The sequence below is a fragment of the Tupaia chinensis genome, unplaced genomic scaffold (genome assembly GCF_000334495.1).
Source record: "Tupaia chinensis unplaced genomic scaffold, TupChi_1.0 Scaffold149011_1, whole genome shotgun sequence".
NCBI classification, from domain to species: Eukaryota; Metazoa; Chordata; class Mammalia; order Scandentia; family Tupaiidae; genus Tupaia; species Tupaia belangeri.
The window spans coordinates 2,076,826-2,095,148 of NW_006208857.1; the positions used below are offsets into that span (position 1 = coordinate 2,076,826).

The 18,323-nt window shown below is 49.0% G+C and overlaps 1 protein-coding gene across 2 annotated transcripts in view; it reads right to left on the reverse strand.

Annotated features, from left to right (window-relative positions):
* NTF3 (neurotrophin 3) overlaps positions 1-18,323 on the reverse strand; it is a 78,619-nt gene that overhangs the window by 1,271 nt on the left and 59,025 nt on the right. The window lies entirely within an intron of this gene.

The following is an 18,323-nucleotide window of genomic DNA, read 5'->3' on the forward strand; positions in this document are numbered from 1 at the left end:
GCGGTCAAAGCCACCCCGGCAGCAGCTGCCTGAGGCTGGGGAGCCCAGTGAGGGCAGGAGAGGGCACCGCCAGCCTAGGAAAGCAACCCAACTCTTCTGTGGACATTCTGAAGAGGCCAAGTCTTCCCCTGAGCCTTGGGAAATGCTGGGGAATGCACTCCGGGCCCCCTGACCATGCAGTCTTCCTAGAAAAACAGCACCGGCCGCATCTGCATTCCACGTCTGCTGTTCCACAGCCTTCTAGTATGCGGGGGTGATGTCCAAACACTGCTTGAAATATCCCTTGTGCCTGGAAAGACACAAAGTCTGCTCTACCTTGGCAAACTAGAAGGATTTCAAGCCCGAGTGTGATGGATGTCTCATGGCATCCCTTGATCAGTGGCAGCAGCAGCCTTGAATCTGTCTCCGGAAACAGTTCCCTAACTCCCCTACTGCAGTCCTGGGCTCTTTCAAAGGAACACACTGAGGCTGGAGATAGGGTCAGTGGCCCCTTATTCCGGTAGCAGAGATGGGATCCTCCCTGGCCAGGCAGCACCTGCTAATCTGTTCTCCTATCCTTGGAAATGACCATGGAGGGCCCATTTCACCCACCCTGTGAGAGGTCCTGAGTTTCAGGGTGTTCTCTCAAGCTTTCTGATGGACACCCATGGCCAGGATGCCCAGCTGATCGGACCAGTCCCCAGAGACCCTCTTCACAAAACAGCAACTTTGCAAAAGCACCACTTCCAGAAGATGACAGTGGGGCAATAATAGCTTGAATAAACAGGCCGGATTTGCCCTGAATAGTAGGAGTCACTGTGGATTGGATTTTTTTAGGTCTCTCTTACAAAACGTTTCTTTTAGTGACTATATTTTAATTTGACTAGCTCCTTGCTTAAATGGCGTATTAACCCGTCCGTGCTCTCATTTGTTGCCATAGAACCCCAACACAGGGCTTCCGCTGAGTCCCTGTGGGATTACCGCACGGATCTCGAGATACCTTCAGCATTAGTCTCCTCCTCACCAGAGTAAAGCCCATATTTTCCAAGGGTAAGCGCTAGAAGACTTTTCCAGGTGGAGAAGGGTAGTGAGCAGGGGTCCTAGCCTGCACCCTCAATCATACCACCCCCTTGCGGCAGTCATTCTTTAATTAGCACTGCTGCCACGTCACTGGCCCCCCGGGAACACTGTTTCCTCTTTAAAGTTCTATCTAAACATGGAAAATAAAAGCCCTTCCCTTGGTTCACCTCTGGTATTTTCAGAAAGGCTTTACCAAACCCAGGGGGAAAACAGAGAGGAAATAAACAAAGGTAGCACAAGTAATGGCGAGCGGTCTTGCTTCCTGGTGCTCCGTCGTAGCTTTCCAGTGCTCGTGTGCTCCCAGGACTTGCAGGCACAGCCTTTCCCATATCATCTGAGCACTTCCTGCTTTCTTGTCCCCAAAGGACAGCCATGTTTCAGGCCCTTTGCTCAGACTTCCTCTGTCCTGGCTCCTGGCCTGCCTCTGTGATAAGAGCACCATCTCCCTTCCATGGGAACTTCTCTCTGGATGACTGACTCCTTCAAGGTCAAAGCTAAGCGAAGGAGTCTAGCTTTGCTGCCCAGCCTGAAAGATTGCTCTAGGAATTGTACTATCCTAGGAAAGTGGTTCCCACCGGAGACCTAATCTCCTTCCCATGCTGCATATAAGTGACATTTCCTTCAGCCTTGTAGCCCCAAGAAAATGAAACTTGAACAACACAAAAAGCATGGCTAACGTGCAACTAGAATTACACTCACTCTCCCCAAAACAGAATACAGCTGCAATAAGATCATTTGGGACTGACAACCTATCAAACAACAATTTATTAAATCTCCCCAAAGCCCAGCCACTGTAAGCTAAGAATACACAGGGTATCTGCTCATAGGGAAATAAATCAAGTATGGTTATGGGGGGAGGTCTCAGGTAGAATAAGAGGCGATGTCCAGACCAGTAAGATCGTTACAAGGGAGAGTTGACAGAGAGAATGTTGCATGGCACTTGAGAAGTGGAGATAAATAAGAAATACAGAACCGATGATTATCTGAAGTGGAAATGCCACATAAAGAGAGCATCTAATCTAACTCCTTCATCTTAAAGACGAGGAAAACTGTAGTTTAGAAAAGAGGAGAGACACACAGGGAAGTAGGGGAGCCCAGCCCTACCCTCCATCTTTCATCATGCTGTGACAGGGTCATACGCTCGTGCAACCACCCACCACACTCACCACTCGCTGCCATCTGAAATGGGCTTCATGGCCCATGAGCACATGCGTTCCTCTCCCCCTACCCTGTGCACCTTCATTTCCTCTCTGTTGAAATGTTACCGATTCTTCAGTGCCTGGTTACAGGCTGACTTTTCTGTGAAGCTCCCCTAAGCTCCTCTACAGCAGCAACTGCTACTTCCTCTGCTCCCTCGGCCCGTTCTCCACGTGGCTATTGCAGCCAGTATCACATCTCTCGTGGCAGAAAGAGGTTTAGCATAGGCCTCGCCCATTTCTGGATCTGGGCCGTTTCTTATCATCAAAGCCAAAAACTTGCCATGATACATTGCGATAATCATCAGCGGGCTGGTATTTTTAAACTATTTGTAAGGCCGGCTGGTGGTATGGTGGTTAAGATGTCTGGGTCCCGCATGGCCATCTTAAACCACTGCGTGGTTCGAGTCCCAAACCTGGCAGCCTAAGAAACATGCCAGGCATATGTGCGTGCATGCCCAACATCCCAAAAGGAGAAATGGATGAGAAGGGATTGCAGCATGGCCATCCCCCCGGGGGATATTTTTTCACTTTCCTTCTCTTTCTCTTTCTCTCTCTCTCTCTCTCTCTCTCTTTTTCTGGCAAGTGCACATGCCCAAAGCAAACTAAAACAAAACCCAGCAGTCTTGCTACTTAGTAGTCAACCTAGTGGACTCTATTTGAATAATTTGCCCTTAGCTTTTTTTTTTCATAGAGAGCAAACCCCAAAAGACTGCTTATAGAAGGCTCAAGAACACAGAAGTTTAAAGTTGGAAAAGACCCTGGACAACCTCGTTCTCATGGATAAGAAAACTGAGGTTTCGAGTGGTGGCGACGTGAGTTGTCTGGCTGACTGCTAAATAATGGCAGAGTAACAGGAGATGCTTGGTTCTTAGGCTCTACAAAAATCATGGGGCCATGCATAATCCAGGTATCGCAAGGACTAAATGAGATCTCTATGAAAGCACCCAGCACCAGCACTCGTGAGTGCACTAGGAGCGTTAGCTGAACACGAGCCTCAGCTGTCGGTGGCAGCTGGAGACACCGCGTGCCTGCCTCAGTGTCCACATGTGACAGACCAAGCACCTCCTTCCACATCTGGCTCACGGCAATCTGCACTGAAACCATCTCCATCAGGCTTTTTCCCAAGGGGCACAGCCTACACATGTGTGGAGCGAGGCTGTGGGTTGTGAAGAACTGAGTGTCCTAAAGTGGAAGGCACAGAGAACAGAAATCTGAGGGAAGCAAGTGTGGGGGAGTGCGAGGTGGTGCTTCTGTGTGTGCTGGGGGATGAGAAGTTACTGAGTCTGATCTCGGGTCTTTTGCTAGTCACTAGCACCTTCATTTCCAACCCCAGCATTTGGGAGTGGGGTTTCCCAAGAGGACAAATCCCCCAAAGTGGGGAAGGGGAACAGAAAGGCAGTGCTAGCTTCACTCAGGCAAAGTGACATTTCTATTAGGGGCACTTCTATGTCCCTTCTCTGGCAGTCACTGCCACTTGCAGAGACCTCTGTCTAAGCAATTATCACGGTGCGTTGCTTTCGTCGGCCTCTCTCCTCTCTGATGACAGGGACCGTGTCTTTCTCACCCAGCACAGGGCTGGGTATGCGGCAGAGCCTCAGTGTGTAGTAGCTGAACGAGAGCCTCCTGCGTCGACACCCACCCAAGACACCGCTTACTGCATGAGGTCCTGTAATGGGCTTCTGCCAAGCCTGGTTTTGGAAGCCAATCAACTCTGCCTTCTTTTCCCAAAGAAAATACAGCCCCTGGCTCTGAAGCAGACCATGCTCCCCAGGCTCTTCTGGGCTATAATTAGAAAAAGACCTGTTAAAGACCTCAGTAAAGCCCCTTCCTACCCTCTCCCCAGTGCCCGTCTCCCCAGCTCCGAGTTTTCCAAGATCCTGACCGGCATGCACATGCTATTTTCCTCACTCAGAAATGCCTTCCCACATATGGTGTTTTCTCAGTCCCTGGAGCAACATTCCTACAAGGTTTCACCATCCCTCAAAATACTCAAAAGAGAGCAATTTCTGATTCCTTCTTTTTGGCTCGGTTTATAATACACACAGAGGGTTGGGGGGCATTCAAGCAGCAGCTGAAATGGAAAAGGAAACTGGAGTGGAGTGCAGTCCCGGATCTGAGCCCACAGCAACCTGTTCGTTCTTTCACAGGCAAACAGATGGGTGCCACTGTCCAGACCCCAGGTCGCTTCTCAGGTCACCTGTCAGATCTGGCTGCCCTGCCCAGGCAGGAGTGCCTCCCACTGACAACGCGCTACAGGATCTTGGGCTGCACATGTTTGTCATGGTCAGACTGAGGTCGTCAAGAATGAGATCACCATGTGCCAGGTATTCACACGCAGTAAGTCTGGTTTTTTATCATTTAATTTTATTTTTTAGTTTTTGCTATAGGGTGTATACACTCAGGAGGGAGAGAGAGAGAGAGAGAGAGAGAGAGAGAGAGAGAGAGAGAGAAGAGAAAGGTGGCCATGCCACAACTCCTTCTTCATTTTCTGCTCAGGATTTTGGACACGCATGCAACACACCTAGAGTATTGGGTCTGGGACTCCAAAGTGAGCCATGTGGGTACAGCCACTTTAACCACTATGCCATTGGCTGGCACAGTCTTTTTTGTTTTTTAATTGCCAGAGGGCATGCATACTTGAGAGAGAGGGGAGAGAGAGAGAGAGAGAGAGACAGAGATGTATCTCTCAATGGCGTATAGTCATGCCACAATCTTTTCTCCTCCATTTCTCCATCCCATTTGGGGATGCATGCGCACATGCCTGGTGAGTTTCTCAAGCCACTGGGGCTGGGATTTGAACTACGGCCAGTCATGTGGATTAGGCTTCCACCGCATAGCACGTAACCATCACACTATAGGCTTGGCCCACATACTAAGTCTCTAATCTGGACAACAACTCCACGGAGGTAGATACTATTCCATTCTCCCTTTCAGATGGGAAAACTGCGGTACCAGAGTTTAACTAACCAACTAACACAGAAGACAGTCAAGATTTGAGCACAGCTGGGCCCTAGAGCTCAGGCTTTCAATGATTACACCAAGCTGCCTCTCTGCCCCTGCTCTAAAACACTGGAGAGTTCCCTCCAGGGGAAGTGCAGGTCTGAGCCTGGAGCAGGAAGGCTGCCATCCAGTGGGCTGAGAACCTCCCAGGAAGCCTCAGCTCTAAGGAGTTCCTGGGATTTGACACACTGTCCTTCATCTCCCTCTTCCTGTACCCGTAACAAAAGTGCGTCTCATGGAAGTGAACAGATCCAGTTTACCCTGTCCCTCCTGGGCCCTGTGAAAGCAATCCATCTGCAGGTCACTGTCCCTGTGGAGGTGACCCGTGTTTTGTAGTGGGCAGAGCACGGAGCATACCACCTCCTGTCCTGGGTTGGTGACCGGCACTGGGATCTGGTGATTTACAAAGAAGGTAGAAAGGCTCAGTTTAGCTTTCCAGAGAGGAGTCACAAGATCAAATGTGAAAGCAGTTTCTCATTTGCCAAATTTTTAATATGCAAATTCAAGATCTCTCATCATTTCATGTACAGCCAGGTCCTCTGGAAGCAAATGCAGTGTCTGGCTATGGTTAGAGAGGACACTGCATCCTGAAGGACAGCTGTGCCCAGAAGGGCCTAATTCCTTGGGGCATTTCTACAGCTATGCCATGGTCTTTGACTAATGCTATGGACCCAGGAGACCACATCCTGCCTGATATCCCAAAACCTTGTTCTGGGAGTGAGCAGGGAGAGAGGTGGGAAAGGACAGGTAAAGAGAACAACAAAAGGGAAAGGAATGTGGTAGAAATATTAAACTGAGGCTATATAAAACAACCAGTGAGGTCAGCAGGTAGCATGGTAAATAAGGCACTGGACACTCCTACATGGCTGACCACGGTTCGAGTCCTGGACCTGGTGGCTTGCTTTCTCACTTTCCCTCTCTTTTTCTGTGTCTGTCTCTGGTCAAATTAAAATAAATGAATGAATAAATAAAAATTAAATTAATAATTAAAAAGAAAACCTGCTAGGCTCGTTCCCCTGATCTTAATTGTGGAATTAATTCATACTGGCTTTGTGTTGAACACAGGTCCTGAGGCCTCACCATTAGCCAGAGGGGCCACATGAAGAGTTTTGACACCATGGCAAGACTGGGAACTGGGAGAGAGAGAGATCTGGGGAGTCTCTGGAGAGCCTCTGCCAGGGATTGGTACAGTTTAGGTTAATCTCTTTATTAATGATCCAGAAGCAGGAGAGGGGAGGATAGTGGATTAATTAAAATGCACAGGTGACTGTCAAAGCACAGAAGTGCTCAGAATACCAGTGAGGAAAAACCAATGAGGCTCCAGCACCCTGGGGGCTGGCAACCTGCAAATAGTGCAATCAGATACAAAGTGGAAATGAGTAGGTTAACTCACTGGGAGCAAGGAAAATCCAAAGCCAACCGGAGAAGGAAATGCCCGCGAAACGTTGAAGATAGGGAGCAACTTGGGATGGCTGCAGGGAGCAAAAGAAGGAGGAATGCAGTAAAAAAAGCCCTGTGGGTCTCCACAGCACCCTCTTTCCCATCTCGCTCTGTGGTCCCCACGTCACTCTCAGTTCAGCCACGGAGTGGTGACAATGGCGACACGCACTGTCTCAAGAAACACTGAAGAACAGAACCTGAGCTTTAGATGGCAAGGGACAGAGCCAAGATCAGAGAGTGGACCCAAGGGGCTCTGAAAAGATGCTGACCGCCACGCTCTGAGTGCACAAGGAACCAGAAGCGAAGGTGAGCTAGACATAGAGGGAGGAGCCAAGCTCTGTCTGCATTTGCTGAGCACTTGCTGAGAATCTTCGCACTGGGCGGGTCTGAATCTGTCTAGTGTCCACAAAGGTGGGGGCTAGGCCAGAGAACTGGATTATTACCCTATTTTTGTTTGTTTGTTTGTTTAAGAGAGATTTTTTGCTATAGGATGCATGTGCTCACTGGAGACCCAGAGAGAGACAGAGAAAAAGTGAAAAATCACCCCCCTCCCCCAGTGGGGGATGGCCGTGCTGCAACCACTTGTCCATTCTTCTCTCAGGATTTTGAGCATGCATGCACATGTGCCTGGTGTGAATTTCAAGCTGTCAGGTCCAGGGACTCAAATTGTGGTCGGCCATGTGGGAATCAAGCACCACAACCACTATGCCCCCTGCCAGCCCCCCTACCCTGTTTTTAAAGCTGAATTCTACAGAGGTTCCTCTTGTTAAAGTGTAACACATAAAACTTGGGGTTCAGCACCACCTAGTGATGTGGTGGTTCAGGCAGCTGGATCCTAAACGGCCTACTGAGTAGCTCAAGTCCCAGCCGGAGCATCTTGGAAAGCACGCTGAGCGTGTGTGTGTGTGTGTGTGTGTGTGTGTGTGCCCTAAATCCCGAGGAGAGGATGGAGAAGAAGATATTGCAGTGTTGCCATCCCCCGAGAGTGCTTTCTCGCTTTTCCTCTCTCTCTGTCTTTCCCTCTTTCTGGCTCTCTCCCTTCCCTCTCTCTGTCTCTCTCCCTTCCCCTCTCTCTGTGTCTCTCTGGTGAGCGCACATGACCTATAGCAAAATTACAAAATAAACAGTAAAGAAGAAAGAAAAAAAGTGGGGTTCTGAAATGATCTGACATGGCCAACCCTTGCCATGAGAGCTGAAATCAGACATAGTCCTCAGTTTTCAGTAGATGAAGGCTTGGTCAACACAGAATGTTCTAGGATGAAATGAAATTAAATTAAGGGCCTCAGAAGGCTGGCTCACCTCCTTCAGACAGAAGGACCTGAAACCGACCCTTTCTGGAGGCCAGAGAATATGGAAGAGGGACCCCCGAACAGACAAGGATCCTAAATTGCAGAAGAAAGTGAAATACAGTGAGATGGAGGAGGAAAGCTGTGAGTTTGCTTTGCACAGCACTGGAAGAAAACATTTTCATCGTTCAAAGCATACCCTCCTCTGGCCCCAAGGCAGCGAAGATGGAAGGTAAGGCACATGTCAAAACTGCACCAGCAGCTCTAGCAAGGAAGGTAGCATAGTTGCTGCTTAGGGCAAGGAACCCTCTGGCTTAGGCCCGACTTGGCAAAGAGATCTGAAAGGAGCTTGGTATGCCGACGCCAGCCCAGGAAACTCAGAGCTACTTTATCCACTGCATACCACACACTCCTATTTCATGGCCAGAGGCTAGACGAGGAAGGCTCAGCGGAGAAAATCCGAGTCAATCCAGCTACTGGCCATAATGGCATTATCCAGTAAACTTAGTTTCATTTCTTTTGCGCACTCACGTTCATCCACCACTCTGCATACAGGCATGATTACATGGGCTGATCCCCAATATGAGAATGGGTTAGAGTGGGGCTATTTTCAAATTACTATATCATTCAATGTTCTGAGACATTTTGATTGCTAACCCACAATGTCTGGGTTAGCTCCATGTTCTAAGTGTGGAAACACACAAAGGGCATTTGCTTTGGTTACACAGGCAATAGGGGCTACAGCTGGCATGAAAGGATAACTCTTGAGCTCAGCTGTGGGGGCACTGTGGTAGTGCAATACTCTGCGATGTTCGAACTACATGGGAGGGTCCCGGTTCGTATCTCAGGGTCTCTCTGTACACCCTAGAAAAGTGTGCATGCTGTGATCTGGGCTGCTGGAAGCTGGAAGTGGGTCACAGCATGAAGGCCCTATTGGAGTGCTTGTCTCTATCCCTCATTCTCTCACACATAGAAAAGATAAATACATTTTAAATAATAGAGTAACTCTAGTCTCAGAAATAACTGCCCTCAGCTGGCCCCATGGCCTGGTAGTTAAGAGAGCTGGATCCCACATGACTGACCATAGTTCAAGTCTCAGACCAGGCAGCTTGAGAAACATGCTGGGTGCATGTGTGTGTATTCCCCATATCCTGACAGAATGGAGAAATGGAGGAGAAGGGATTACGATATGACCATTCTCCAATGGAGTGTTTCTCCCTCTTCCTTTCTATGTCTTGCTCTCTGGCAAGCTCACATACCCTCGGACAAATTTAAAAAAAGAAAGAAAGAGAGAGAGAGAACAAAAGAAAGAAAGAAAGGGAACTACTGAGAAAATTATTTTTGGTTTAAATGTATCCCCTCACATTTCCCTAGGCCTTCTGTGTCAGGCATATATATCAACTGCAAAATACTACACAACTCTGACGCCAGCAGGTGGCATGGTGGTTAAGCCACTGGACTCCCACATGGCTGACCACGATTTAAATCCTGGATTAGGACGTTTGCTTTTTCACTACCCCCGTCCCCGTCTCTCTCTGGTGAGTGCACATGACAGATAGCAAATTAAATAATAATAATGATAATAAATTAAATTAAGTAAATCATTCTATTTGTTTTTTTTAAAGAGAGATTATTTTGCTTTAGAACACATGAGCTTATCAGAGAGGCAGAGAGACAGAAAGTGAGAAATCACCTAGTAGGTGAGATGGTTATGTCTCAATCCCTTCTCCTCCACTCTCCTATTGGGATTTTGGGCATGCACACACATGCACCTGGAGTGAGTTACAAGTCACCGGGTCTGGAACTTGAACCATGGTTAGCCAAGTGGGAATCCAGAACTTCAACTACCATGCTATCTGCTGACCCCAAATAATGAATTATTAAAAACAAAATACTATACAACTCTAATGAATACTATCCAAGGCAGAGGCTGTCAAGTTGGGGTCCCCAGTCTATGGAATTGGTCCGTAGCCTGTTAAGAACCAGGTCACACAGCAAGAGGTGAGTGGCAGGTGAGTGAGCAAAGTTTCATCTGTATTTACAGTCACTCCCCATTGCTTGCATCACTGCTTGAGCTCTGCTGCCTGTCCCATCAGCAACAAGTATTAGATTCTCATCAGAGCATGAACCCTATTGTGGGCAAGGGATCTAGGCTGACTGCTCTTATAAACCATTCCATGCCTCCCTGCCACCCTACCACCCCCTTTGCCTCCATCCATGGGAAACTGTCTTCCATGAAATTGGTTCCAGGTGCCAAAAGGATTGAGGACTGGTGTGCTAAGTTTATTGGGGGGAGGGGGTAGTAGTTTTTTGATATAGGACATATATGATTGTTGGATAGAGACAGATAGAGAAAGTGAAAAATCATCCCCCAGGAGAAATGGCCATGCTGCAGCCCCTTCACATCCATTGTCCTTTCAGGATTTTGGGTGTTCATGCATGAGAAAGTGAGTGAGAGAGAGATAGAGATAGAGGGGGGGAGGGAGAAATCATCCCCTGGGGGGATGAACAGACAACAGCCCCTTCTCCTCCATTTTCCTTTCATGATTTTGGGCATGTCACATAGACCCAATGTGTTTTTCAAATCATCAGGTCTGGGACTCAAACCACACAGTCAGCTATGTGGAATCCAGCATCTTAACCACCACACCACCTTTTGGCCTCACTAAATCACTTTTTCTTTATGAGAGAGAGAAAGAGAGAGAGACTCCTGAAAAGGTCTTGCCACATTGCAATCATGTCACTCTAGCATGCCAGCAAGTCAGGATCTTAGGCTTGCTGCCATGCCTGAAGTATTCAGGTTGGTCTCAGATCTGAACCCAGACCTCTCACATAGTCCAGCATCACACTGTGTCACCACAGCCAGGCCAACTATTTTTTAAAAAATAATTATGGTAAATAATGATGGTGATGATAAAGTCTCTATCTTGTCTACCCAGACAGGAATGAGTATCATAAGAGTAGAATCAAGAAGTTGGTTTGATCTTAAGAGTTGGAAGCTAAGGGAAATTCCAAAATAGTGCTTCCACTCAAAAGACGCTCTGGTTGCCTCTTCCAAACCGAGACCACAGCTGGCTTGGCAACACCCAAACCTTTTTCTGTGCATCCGCCATAGTGGCAGCAACAAGACTGAGATCAACTCAAACCATGCTGGTCTGGCCCCCAGAGGACTTGGCTGTAGATAGTGTGGTCAGGTGGCAGGCTTTCTCTTCTGGGCTTGGCGATCCAGCCTGTGTAAATATAGCCCCTCATGCCTCCCTCTTGCCAAATGGCCAATCTCTCCTCATGAAGACAAGGGATTCACAAATGATTTGTGGTGGTTTGGTCTGGCTCTCCTCTCCAGGAAACCACGATGCCTGAAGACTGATGGTTGAGGCTGTGTTTCCCTCTGTTGGGGCTGGGTGTCTTGCTCCTCTACTCATAACAATGAACACTGTACTCCTGAATACTTTCAGAGTCTAGAAAATTGAAGTAGAAAAAGACTTCTATCTGGAGATTTTCTAAGTCTCTTCTCACCATTCACTGAGATGCTGGGATATACACACAGGAAGAAAACTAATCTTCCATCAAAACTGGAGTGGGTGGTAGGCACTTAATCAATGTGATGACTCCAATTGCAAACATTCTCATGACTCTGGGCAGCTGGGCAAGACTAAAAACCAATCCAGAGCTTGTCCTCTGAAAGCAATTTTGGCACAAACACTCTGAACCCAAAGCTGTCTTTAATCACAGACACAAGTCATAATAATCGCTTGTAATAACAGCTAACATTTACTGAGCCTCACCATATGCTTCACTCTGTTGAACACTTGACACGGATTATCTCAATCAGTTTTTGGAGATACGATTATTATCCCCACTTCCCAGCTGAAGAAATTGAGGCTTGGAGAATTAGGACATTTGCTGACCATCACTCATTACTCAAGAGACAGAGGCAGAAAGCAAACCTGTTTGTGTGACCCCACAGGCCTAACTTTTAGCCAACACTGAGTAACACCTCCCAGTCCATTCCAGAGTCCAGGGCACCTGTCATTTCCTTGCAGTGAGCAGGTTGGTGAGCACCATGATGGTATATATTTCTTAAGAGGTTTTTGCTATAGGGCGCATGCGCTCGCCAGAAAGACAGAGGGAGACAGAGAGACAGAAAGCGAGAAATCGCCCCCCAGGGGGGATGGCCACGCCACAATCCCTTCTCCTCCATTCTCCTCTCAGGATCTTGGGCACACATGCACATGTGCCTAGTGTGAGTTTAAGCCACCGGGTCCGGGACTTGAACTACGGTCGACTACATGGGAGCCCAGAGATACAGCCATTACGCTAACTGCTGATCCCATCTATGGCGATATATTAATACTGCTTCTCTTCTTAGAGAGAGACATTCAGGATAGGCCTTCTGACACATGATATCTGATATGTGCATTTCCAGTTGAAGGCTGGCATCCCCTGTTTACGCGTGGCTAAAATATATATCCATTCAACAGAGGGCTGGTGGGCTCATTTGTTTATGCTTTAGTTTCTCAAATGTGAAACACCCCTTTCCTCTTTCCTTATTCAGAGGTAAAGAAGGCCAAGAGCCTAGCAATTCTTTCTAAAACTTAGCTGGACTTTTGCAGGTGAGACAGACTTCTGATTCTTTGGTTTACATAGTCTGCACCATATTTGCGGTTTATGAGGAAAAACAACATAACGTGACTCTTGGTCCATCTCTTGAGTTGATTCATTAGTAACAGCCAACTCAGCACTAACTATCAATAGATTCGTGGCCATGGGACAATCATTGCTCAGCTCAGAGTCTCAATTCCTGGTGTAATTCTCCACCACGGTGCTACTGGTATACTGGACAGGATGGTTCTCCACTGCTCAGTGTTGTCCCCCACACACGCCAGTCAGGCCCACCTACTACTTTAGTCATTTAATGACTGATAGAAAGGACCATACTTTTCCAAATCCCATCTGAGGAGGCCTGGTTAAGAATCATAACATAATGCTAGTGGACTTAATTGCTTTTGAATCATTGATCATTTATAGAATGTGTTCAGAACTAAAACATCTTCCTATTAACATACACACATGTACAGATAAAGGAAAATATTTGCAAAAATTTCAAGGTTATTCATGACTCTCTAAAGCCTAATCTAGCAGTCCACAGGTGATCGGATCACAATTCCTAAAGTAAAGCATTTCAAGGTTCTATTACCCTGTGCCATCCTGGGTCTTCTCTTCACCAGACCAAAGAACCCTTATTATTAGGACCAGTCTAATTTTCCGGGCCTCTGTGTTTCCCTGTGTCCCTTTGTAGTGCAGCTACAGAGCCAGGAACCAGCATTCTAATCTGCTAGGATACTCATATCACAGGAAGGCTATGGAGAGGAGGGAACATGCCCAAAAGGACACATTAGTGGAAGAACTGGAACTGGAACTGAGCTCTCCAGAGGACCAGAATCATGCTGGGCGTGTGGAACCACCCAGGAAACGAGGCTGAGGCTGTATGGGCCATTATGACCCAGCCTTGGCAGTCACATGGGGTTGCTTCTGCCATAGTGCATCCATCAAAACCATCACCAGCCACCAGAGAGGAAAGGAGGGGCCATAGGCATCGTCTCTACACAAGAGAAGGGTCAAAGTTCAGCAGCTGTGTCTTAAACTAGCAACAGAATTTAAAGGCTAGTACATGCCAGAGAGAGAAAGAGAAAGAGAAGAAAATGAGAAGAACCCTCTAGGGGAATGACCACATGACAGTCCCTTACACTCCACTCTCCTCTCATGACTTTGGGAACATCACACGCAGCCAGAGTGCTTTTCAAGTCACCAGGTCTTGGAGGTTAACCGCCACACCTGCCTGCAGGGCTTCCTCGAGGGAGCACAGGGGCCCAGGTGAGCCTGCCCAGTGAAGCATGCTGCATACCCAGAAGAATGCCATGGAAGCAGAATCCTCCTCCTCTTCTTCCTTCCACAAGTTTTTGGGCAGCATCGTCTACCGATAGCCACATTCTTCATAAGTACTGGGAATCTGTGGGTGCTCCCTCCCATCTGTCCACCTGCCGTCATTCTGGATGGTGTCACCTCTGGTCTGATGGCCTTTCATTCCTTTGGTCTCCCTGATCCTCAGCGTCCTCAAGACCAACATTCTCCTCGAAATTGAACATGTTACCCCTTCCACAGACCTTCCCTCCACGTCAGCTGACGGCCCTTAGGACCGGAGAGAGAGCGGTTGTGCAGTCTCTCAGGTGAATGCTGGAGGAGGGAGGATCAGGGCAACCACAGCACACACTGGCCTCAGGAGACATGAAAGCGCGAGAGGGGAGCGCTGAGCACTAACAGAGGCTGTCCTGGGAGATCAGATGGCAAGGTGACTGACTTCTTCACAAGGTCTGGTCAGGAAGTACACTGGGGCCAGGTATCACGCACATATGCGTCTCTAGTTTAAGACACGGCTGTTGAGCTTCGACCCTCCTCCTGTGCAGATGTGTCTATGCACCCTTCTTTCCTCTCTGGGTGGCTGGTGACTGTTCCGATGGATGCACTGCAGCAGAAGCAACCCCACATGACTGCCAAGGATGGGTCATGAAGGCTCACGCAGCCACCATCTTATCCTTGGGAGTCCTGAGCTGCGGTGAGCAGCGAATGATCCAGAGGCCACTATGCTAGGGAGGCGCCCCTGGACAGACCCAGCCTCCCAGCACCCCTGTTGCCAAGGCAACAGTCCCGTGAGGGAAGCTGACTTGGGAGACCCTGACCTGTCCATCTGCCAGCTGAATGCCACTGAAGGATCTCTGTTAAGTCACATGGCACAGAAGAATCACTCAACTTGGTTCTATCCAGATTCCTGACCCACAAGACCAAGAGCTGTGGCTGTCACCTTATGCTACATGTTGAGACAGTATGTTACACTAAAAGGTAAGCAAACACCCATGGCTGGAGAAACCGTGGGGTTAGAGGTGTTACCTTTTAGTGTCAACGAGAACATGTCGATGTGCTCAGAAAGGCCCAAGTAATCTCCTGGATAAGAGCTCTGAAATGGCCCTAAAGGGGAGCAACCTGAGGCTGGAGCTGAGAACAGGGAAGTCCGTCCATGTTGCCTATGGCCTGAAGGTCACTTCTGCTGAGGCCCAGTTGCAACTCCAACAGCATAGCTGCAAATGGCCAAGCAGAGGTGTGGAGGCCCCTCCAATCCCCAAGGCGTCCATGTGTGTGAGACAGTGAGTGTGAAAGAGAGAGAGAGGCAGAGACAGAGAGAGATAGATAAATTCACATAAAAAAGACAAAAGACAAAAACAGTGATGGAGAGAGTGAGAGAAAGGAAAAGAGAGAGGGGAGAGGGCGATAGAGGGGGAAAGTACAGGTTTTATGAGTAGCGCATTTCAGTGGAGACGGAGCCCCGGGTGGCAGTGTGTCGGCCTGGGAAAAGCAGGAGGGCAGAGAAAACGGCCCCTCCTGCTGCCGCTCCTGTGGCTCCAGAGGGTGTTTGCACTTAGACCCATGCTAGAAACTGCCATCTTGCCCGCCCCCAAGCTGGTCACATCCCTACACTAAGATGCACGTCCTTCCTCCCCGTCTAGGAAGGCGCGAGCTGGTACTGTGGCCATGGCGGGGAGCCACAGGGCAGGAAGGCGCGAGAGCACACAGCTGAGCTCTAGGCTTCAAAATAGCTTCCTGTGGAGGCCCACGAGACAGGCCATGGACCAGGGCCGTGCTGCTGGGAAACAGGCCAGGCAGTGGCGTGTGTGTGCGTCTCTGTGAGTATGGCATGTGTTTGCATGTGTGGATGGTGTCTGCAAGTGAGTGTACGTGATGTGTAGGTTTGTGTGTGTTTCTGTGTGGCTAGGCATTTGCATGAGTGTGTTTATGTGAGTATGCATTTGGTATGTGTGACTGTGAGTCTTTGTGTGGGATGTAAATCTGTGTGTGTGTGTATGTGTGTGTGTGGTATGTGTATCTCTGTGTGTGTATGCATGCCTGTGTCTGTATGTTTGTATCTGTGTGTTGTGTATGTCTACATATGAGTGTGTGAGTGTGTGTATATGCATTCCTGTGTCCATATGTTTGTGTCTGTGTGTGGCATATGTCTGATTTTGAGTGTGTGGTGTGTCTGCATGTGGCATGTATATGTGTAATGTGTGTGATGTGTGTGTGTGTGTGCATTCCTGTGTCCATATGTTTGTGTCTGTCCATGGTGTCTGTCTGAGTTCGAGTGTGCGAGTGTGTGTGTGGTGTGTTGGGAGGAGTGTTGAGGAGGGGAGGAAACCCAAGGGGTGGAGGGATCAGGAAAAGGGTCTACTCCCAGCTTCCCATCAGGCCATTGTGAGTTCTCGGCCCTCTGTCTCACCTCCAGGCAGGCCTGGTCTGCTCGCCTATAAAGTGAGGTCTGTAGAGTAAGAAAAGCACCCTAAGACTATCCGGGCTCCAGCCATCTGCCTGCCCATGGGGATCCAAAGCCAGCTGCAGGCTCCAGGTCCTCTCTGGTCCTCTTGAGCAGAGAAGCAAGCTGCCTCTTGGGGTCTCTCTCCCCTCCAGGAGCCAGAACTGCTCCCTTGGAGCAAGGCAGGAGTGCCAGTGGCCTTCCTGGGACCCTGTGGGCTGCAAACGTGTGAGGACAGGCAGGGGAGATAGAGAGAGAAACTCTGGGTCAAGTTTGCATTTCTCATTATTTCTCCAACCCTTCTCAAATTCCTTTTGTTTAGAAAGCTCCTTGAGTTTCTGAAGGCTTCCCCTCCTCCACCCCACCCCCTGGAAACCCCTAGGAGCTCCTCCTGCCTGTAACCCTTCTGGATAACACGTTCCATATGTCGGTCACTCTCTGCATGGAACGCTTGCATTCACTTTTCTGGTCACCTCCTCCGTGGTCTCCCCTCACCAACTTGCCCCAGAACAACACTACCAGCCCACTCTGGGGCTCTTGAGTCCAGAGGCAGGGACTAGGATTGGGCTGGAGGCTTTTGCTTCCCTCCTGTCACCTCGCTTTCATGATTCCTGCAGGTCTGCCTGCCTGGTGCCCCAGAGCGCGCCTGCATTCGCTCCAGCCCGCCACCGACAGCTGCGGGGAGACCCTCCTTTAAGCACTGGGGCTAATTGAGCAGTGCTCTGACTGAGCTTGCCGCATTATTTGCTGAGAGCGTGCTTTTATAGCAAGGCAACACAGCATTCTATTGTCTTCCTCTCCCACCGTGGTGGCGCCCCTCCTCCTGTGGCTGCCCACCCTGGTAAATAAAGGCTGAAGAGATTTTTCCAACCTAACTTCCAAAGCTCCCTTTGCAGAGGCAAACAGACATCCCACCCCTCCAGGCCTGACCCCCAACTCCAAGGAACCCCCCTACCCCCTTTCTGATGCTTGAGTTTGATGCTTGAAAAACAACACAGAGCAGTCTCCCAGGAGTTCCTGTGTTTCCCAGTGGGGTTCCCAGGAGACAGAAGAAGGTGGGCCTCAGCAGCTTTAGGGGGCTGAAGGTGACTCTGAATTGGCGAAGGAAGCCTGAGAACTGCTTGTCACTCCTCTGCCTTGAGAGCATAGCAGTCCTTAAAGGTTTCAGACTCTGAGAGATGCTCTGGGACCCAGCAGAAGCCACTGGAAGCAGGTGGTGGCGAGCACTCCACTTAACGGAGCCAAGAGCAAGGGCAGGGCCGTGGGTGACCAGAGGTCCCAGGAGCCAGACTGAGGGGGACCGCAGCTTTCTGGAAAGACACACGGCTGGGACAGGCATGGCTGAACCATCCATACTGCTGAAGGAAGAAAGGATGACATACTAAGCACCTACTGTGGTCCAAGGATGATAATTTGAACTTACACATCATTCTCTCTAGCTTTGGAGAGAGTATGGGAGCTAGGAAAGCTTCCTTTTACAGCGGAGAAATCAGGGTATAGAGATGGTGAGTGACGGGCTCCATGTTGTCACAGCGAGAGGGAAAACTACCTTGATCCTATACTCCCGACCCTACACTCTTCCTAGAGGTAACCCGCTTGCTATCAAATTCCCAGAGTCCAGAAGGGCAGAGCACATGTCTGTGACTGCCAGCAAACAGAGATCCCTCACCCAGCTATGAACTTAGAGGAGGGCGCCTAGAGCTACAAAGTGCAGCCTGCACTTGTCTGTATCTCTGCAGTATCTGTGAGGCACCGGCTTACACAAAGTGGATCATTTTCAAAGCTGGACCCTCTGGCTACTTGAATGTTCTCCTGTCCAGGGTGTGGATGGGGCCTGTTATAGGCCCAAGTGTGTATCTACTTCTGTTTAATTCTAACCAGAGAAAGGCTCTCAGCCTCACCTACTACCCTACCCCCCCTTCAATCTTGGCTCTATTTAGTCTGCAGATTATTCATATTCCGAAGATCAAACAAGTTCAG